A 6,934-nucleotide genomic window follows, 5' to 3' on the forward strand; every position below is an offset into this window, starting at 1 on the left:
TTGGATTTTGGAGTTGGTGTCTTCTGGTGAAATGTAGCTGAATGTCTTAGCTAACATATGCCTTTGGAATTTCGGCATTTGGACTTGTATGGACTGAGAAATACCGATTACAGTTTTCTGCGTTTTGCAAACCTGTTTTGGTAATTCTGGTTTAGTATTTGGCATTTTTGACCTAGTTAAGCTAGGAACTGGATTGAGTGACCTTCTACATTGTTGTAGCCCTGTTTCATAGCTTCGAAACGGTGGGTCTTACACCCCCATCCGATAATCGTAGTGAAATTGACGCCATTACCGCAAAGTAAGGACAAAACAGTTTTATTTTCAGGGCCAAGGCTAAAGCCATTGTTTGAATTTCTGGTTTGCTATAATGCTTGTATATGCTTATGAAACCCTATTGGGGTTGTGATTGGCGTTGCTTTATGACTCGTTATTGAGTCTCATTGTACTTGCTTATGTGTTCTAGGGCGTGACGGTGGTTCACGACATTCCCCTGACGGAAGTGCATGACATAGCACTTAATTGCTTAGTGAGTATACTACTCACTTACTTGTTATAATGTGGCTTTGTTCCTTGTGTATTTGATGCCTTGAAGGCTTAATTGGTTATTGGAAGTGATTGAGGTGAGGGTGTACTTGACCGCCCTCACCCCTTGTAATTTCCTTCATGGCTATTTACTGTTTTACTGAAATACTGCAATTGTTATATGAGATACTGAATTCCATGCATGGAAACTGATTTGGTGTCGTTTGGACGAGTAACCAACGGCTTTACTGTATTACTGAGCTCAACCCCGTTTGGTAGTCAATTGGATCGAGCCGGCGAGGGCTTGGTCGTGAAAATTGTCATGCCACGGGGACTGTATTGGGGAACCTTGTAGTAATGAGACTCTTGGTTCCGGTATACTCGAGTATTACCAAAAACTACTGAAATGGAGTGCGGGCCCGGTTGGGGTATGTTGGGTGGAAGGATTGGAAGTAAAGGGTGGTCTACGGTTTGGTACTTTTAACATTGACGGAGAGTCAATGAGGTTGGATCAAGATTGCAAGCGTGGAAATGGGCTGTTGAGAGCCGACCGTATCCTTTCACTGATTTGCTTTATTTCGGAATTGCGTACTTGAATTGAATGGTTATGCTTATGTGATCTTAGTTGCTATTGTGGTAGTAACTCACTGAGCTTTAGCTCACTCCATTCCATTTGTTTTCCTTACAGGAAATGATCTCTTTTGGAAAAGATTGTGTTAGATGGTTGCCAAAATGAGCTCTTGTATATGTATCTTTTGATTAGCTCATTGAGTGAAACCCTAATGTGTACTGGGTTCACTTTCTTTTGAATCGGCAAACCGAATGTGTATAATCGTGATAAATAGCTTTGGCATGACTATTTGAATGTAAATGTTGTATTTCGATGTATATATATGTTGGTTCGAGGTTTGGTTGGATTTCGGACTGATCCGCCTTTCAAACGGAAAAGAAAAAAATTTGGCGGGAATGAACAGGACCGAATCCGGCCAGGAATCCGGCCAGAAACTGGCCGGATTGCCGGCCGGATTGCAGGCCGTTTTGGAAAAATTTTGGATTGCTCTCTGGCCAGTATCCGGCCAGGAATCCGGCCGGATTCTGACGTGGCCTGCACTATTCATCTTCGGCAAAAATTTTCGTTTTTTTTTATTTTGTGATTTTGACTTGTTTGCGCGCAATGGTATGTTCCGGAACGTAATAGATCGACGTAAACTGAACCGTTAGTCCTGGCGAGAGCTGGGCAGGCAGTCCGCTAACCCCTTTGGTTCGCCTTAGGGGAAGGTGGGGCTGTTACAAGTGGTATCAGAGCCACGTCGCGTGGTTTCTGCGCGGAGTGAGACTGGGCCAAGTGGTGTTGTGGTCTTAATTTCATGGATATGTCTAAGTGCTCGTTTGAGCGTAAGTTATGAACCGGGCATGTGATAAGTGTACGAATCGTTATCATGGGACTCGAGGAAGCTAGGTGTGTATGTCGGGTAGGAATATTTAATAAGGATGGTTTACTCTTGGGACCGGCCGGCTCGAGATGTGAATTATCTTAAACGGGATTCTTGCGCCCGGATACGAAAGATATGAAGGCCTAGGTTAGAAAGGATTTGGTGAACTAGAAAGGTGATTCTATGGAACTTCGTGTGGTTTGTTTGGGTGTGGTTAAGCGTGATCGACCTTGATTAAGATATAAATATTTGGACGAAACCCTAGAAGGGGAAAAGCTTTTCGTGAGTTCTTTTGCACTTGTGGCCTAGTTGTTCAAAGTACTTTTGAGGACCCTATTGTTCCATGCAATGACTTCGTATGTAATTGACTGACTGTTCCGTATGATTGCTTAACCTGGTTATGTGATCTATGTACGTGTTATGTGTTTAAATGCTCTTCGCAGTAAATGTTTGAGTTGCTTATTCTTGTTTCACTGTTCCTGTCTGGTGCTACGGAAGGAAGGGTTAGGTGCCCTTTAACAGTGTATTTATTTGATGACCTAGATTGACTTAGATTGATGGAAGGCACCCGAAGTGGTCGAGGCCGTGGACGCAGGGGTAGACAACCCACACCGATTAGGGGTACGGGGGAAACCTCTACTGGGCCCAATCCTGAACCACAAGCCGACCCCACTGTTCAAATAGCTGCTGCTATGCAGCAAATGACAAACCTACTCGCACAAGTAGTGCAACAACAGGGCCAGAACCCAAACCCTAATCCCGGAAACCCCGGTAATCATATCGAGAGCGAAGATAGAGAGCTAGAACGTTTTCAAAAGTTTTCTCCGCCAAAGTTCGTTGGGGGACCCGACCCTGATGTTGCTGAGAAATGGCTTGAGAAGATGGTAGACATTTTTGCAGCTCTACATTACCCAGACGAACGGCAGGTCACTTTCGCCGTGTTTCAACTCGAGGGGGCTGCCCGTTCCTGGTGGAACGTAATTAGACAGAAATGGGAGCGGGAGCAGACGCCTAGGACTTGGGTGAACTTCATCCGAGAATTTAATGCCAAGTTTTTTCCTCCCCTAGTCCAGGAGAGGAAGGAGGACGAGTTCATTAGGCTTCGCCAAGGGGCTCAAACTGTGGCGGAATATGAGAGTCAATTTACCCGCCTGTCCAAGTTTGCGCCTGAACTAATCATGACTGAGCAACGACGGGTTAGGCGCTTCATTCAGGGTTTGAACGTTGAGATCCAGAAAGATCTCGCGGCGGCTCAAATCACTACGTTTAGCGAGGCAATGGAAAAAGCCCAACGAGTTGAAAGTGCACGAATGCAGGTTCGAAACTTCCAGGCTAAGAAGCGTGGATTTCCTGAAAGTAGTTCGGGGCAGGGGAATGAAAGTACCCTTCCCAAGTTTGGACGAGGAACGGGAGGAGTAAGGATGCCGGGAGTGTCACCGGAGAGGCCGTCAAGAGGAGGCTCGGCTTCTACAGCACGCGGACCCTGCGGGTATTGCGGAAAATTTAATCACTCAGAGGATAACTGCTGGAGGAAAGGAGGAAAATGCTTGCTCTGTGGGAGTGCCGAACATCAAATTGCTAACTGTCCAGCTCGCCTGCGCGAGCGGCAAGGGACTCTGCCACCAACCACGACCCACCCTGACCGGTCGAAGGGGGACAAGGATGAATCAAAAGTGTCCTCTCGGGTGTACTCCTTAGAACAACATCAAGGCTTTGACCCATTAGAGGACGTGGAAGGTAAGAATTTACTGAACCTGACCAGTGAAGGGGCACAGATTTGTTAGCAAAGTATAAAGCTCAATTTAATCCCGGAGTAGTCAATGATAAGGAATTTCGAGGACGAAATTCTTTTAAGGGGGAGAGAGTGTGAGAACCCGTAAAACCCTAATTATTTTCCTAGGGTTTATTACCCCTTAATTGCATAATTTTTGCATTTTCTGACTTAGAAATATTTTTCTGGTAGATTTTATGAGCAATTATAGTTTTAAGATGATTTTTCTAGCATTGTGAAATTTTAGAAAATTAAGAATATATAATGGACGTGGGACCCACTAGTGCGAAAAGTTCGGAAAAATTCGGCCAATTAGGTTAAATTCCGGATACTGTGTAAAATTTATCGGGTGTTAAGAGATAAGTAGAGTGTGTGAAATGATTGATGTGAGAGAGAAAAGAAATGATAGGATTGCATTAATTGAGGTGCCAAGTGTCATTGTTTCATTGGGTTTGACTTAAGACTTACTATTCATGTTTTTGACTTTTGACCCATTAGTTAAATATCTCAAAAAAAAAAAAATTGACTAAAACTCACCATTTTTCACTCCTTGTTGGCCGACTCTTGAGAGCTCAAGAAGGAAGAAGATTGCTCAAAATTTCAAGCTCCCAACTAGCTCAATCTTCCAAACCACTTGCATAAATTAGTTTTTACTCCATAAACTTCTTCCATTAGGTGCTAGTGGTGAGTTTGGTGAAGTTTGTTTGAAGGTTTAAGGTGTCCAATATCCTCCTCTCTCTTGTTTCTTGGTAAGTGAAGCTTGAACACCCTACTACATCTAATGATGCTTATGTTTGGCTTAGAAGTGGCTAAAGTGATGAATTATATGAGTTATTTCTTGGTTTGGCTTGATTTGGTGAAGTTTTTAATTTTATGATGAATTTTCTGGTTTAATATGAAATGGATGTTGTAGCCATCTTTGATGATTGGCAATGGACTATAATGACTCTTGTAGGTGTGAATTGTTGCTAAATGCAACCAATTTTGGATTTGGTGTGAAAATTGAAAAGTTAGGGTTCATAAACCCCTAATTCTGTCCGGTTTTGGATCATAGGGTTAGAGGCCGAATTTGACTTTGCTCAAAACATGAAAGTTGTAGGTATTGATGTGTTTGAGGTGCTTGTAAAATTTCAGGTCATTTGGATTAATGTAGAATGAGATATGACGGAATTACTGTAGCTGTTCTGCTTTGGACAGAATGCGAAAACTGCGATAGTAATTGGCCATTTTGACTGGAATTGGTTTGGATTTTGGAGTTGGTGTCTTCTGGTGAAATGTAGCTGAATGTCTTAGCTAACATATGCCTTTGGAATTTCGGCATTTGGACTTGTATGGACTGAGATATACCGATTACAGTTTTCTGCATTTTGCAAACATGTTTTGGTAATTCTGGTTTAGTATTTGGCATTTTTTGACCTAGTTAAGCTAGGAACTGGATTGAGTGACCTTCTACATTGTTGTAGCCCTGTTTCATAGCTTCGAAACGGTGGGTCTTACACCCCCATCCGATAATCGTAGTGAAATTGACGCCATTACCGCAAAATAAGGACAAAACAGTTTTATTTTCAGGGCCAAGGCTAAAGCCATTGTTTGAATTTCTGGTTTGCTATAATGCTTGTATATGCTTATGAAACCCTATTGGGGTTGTGATTGGCATTGCTTTATGACTCGTTATTGAGTCTCATTGTACTTGCTTATGTGTTCTAGGGCGTGACGGTGGTTCACGACATTCCCCTGACGGAAGTGCATGACATAGCACTTAATTGCTTAGTGAGTATACTACTCACTTACTTGTTATAATGTGGCTTTGTTCCTTGTGTATTTGATGCCTTGAAGGCTTAATTGGTTATTGGAAGTGATTGAGGTGAGGGTGTACTTGACCGCCCTCACCCCTTGTAATTTCCTTCATGGCTATTTACTGTTTTACTGAAATACTGCAATTGTTATATGAGATACTGAATTCCATGCATGGAAACTGATTTGGTGTCGTTTGGACGAGTAACCAACGGCTTTACTGTATTACTGAGCTCAACCCCGTTTGGTAGTCAATTGGATCGAGCCGGCGAGGGTTTGGTCGTGAAAATTGTCATGCCACGGGGACTGTACTGGGGAACCTTGTAGTAATGAGACTCTTGGTTCCGGTATACTCGAGTATTACCAAAAACTACTGAAATGGAGTGCGGGCCCGGTTGGGGTATGTTGGGTGGAAGGATTGGAAGTAAAGGGTGGTCTACGGTTTGGTACTTTTAACATTGACGGAGAGTCAATGAGGTTGGATCAAGATTGCAAGCGTGGAAATGGGCTCTTGAGAGCCGACCGTATCCTTTCACTGATTTGCTTTATTTCGGAATTGCGTACTTGAATTGAATGGTTATGCTTATGTGATCTTAGTTGCTATTGTGGTAGTAACTCACTGAGCTTTAGCTCACTCCATTCCATTTGTTTTCCTTACAGGAAATGATCTCTTTTGGAAAAGATTGTGTTAGATGGTTGCCAAAATGAGCTCTTGTATATGTATCTTTTGATTAGCTCATTGAGTGAAACCCTAATGTGTACTGGGTTCACTTTCTTTTGAATCGGCAAACCGAATGTGTATAATCGTGATAAATAGCTTTGGCATGACTATTTGAATGTAAATGTTGTATTTCGATGTATATATATGTTGGTTCGAGGTTTGGTTGGATTTCGGACTGATCCGCCTTTCAAACGGAAAAGAAAAAAATTTGGCGGGAACGAACAGGACCGAATCCGGCCAGGAATCCGGCCAGTTTACTGGCCGGATTGCCGGCCGGATTGCAGGCCGTTTTGGAAAAATTTTGGATTGCTCTCTGGCCAGTATCCGGCCAGGAATCCGGCCGGATATCCGGCCAGATTCCGGCCGGATTCTGACGTGGCCTGCACTATTCATCTTCGGCGAAAATTTTCGTTTTTTTTTATTTTGTGATTTTGACTTGTTTGCGCGCAATGGTATGTTCCGGAACGTAATAGATCGACGTAAACTGAACCGTTAGTCCTGGCGAGAGTTGGGCAGGCAGTCCGCTAACCCCTTTGTTTCGCCTTAGGGGAAGGTGGGGCTATTACAAAATAATTGTTAGAAATGAAAGGTTAGTCATGTAAAATTGTACTCAGTTAATTACGTATAAGATACTTAAATGGAAATCCAAAAACATTGTAATTTAACCGTATGAAGCCAAATTAGACAAGGTAA

The sequence above is a fragment of the Coffea arabica genome, chromosome 10c (genome assembly GCF_036785885.1).
Source record: "Coffea arabica cultivar ET-39 chromosome 10c, Coffea Arabica ET-39 HiFi, whole genome shotgun sequence".
NCBI lineage: Eukaryota > Viridiplantae > Streptophyta > Magnoliopsida > Gentianales > Rubiaceae > Coffea > Coffea arabica.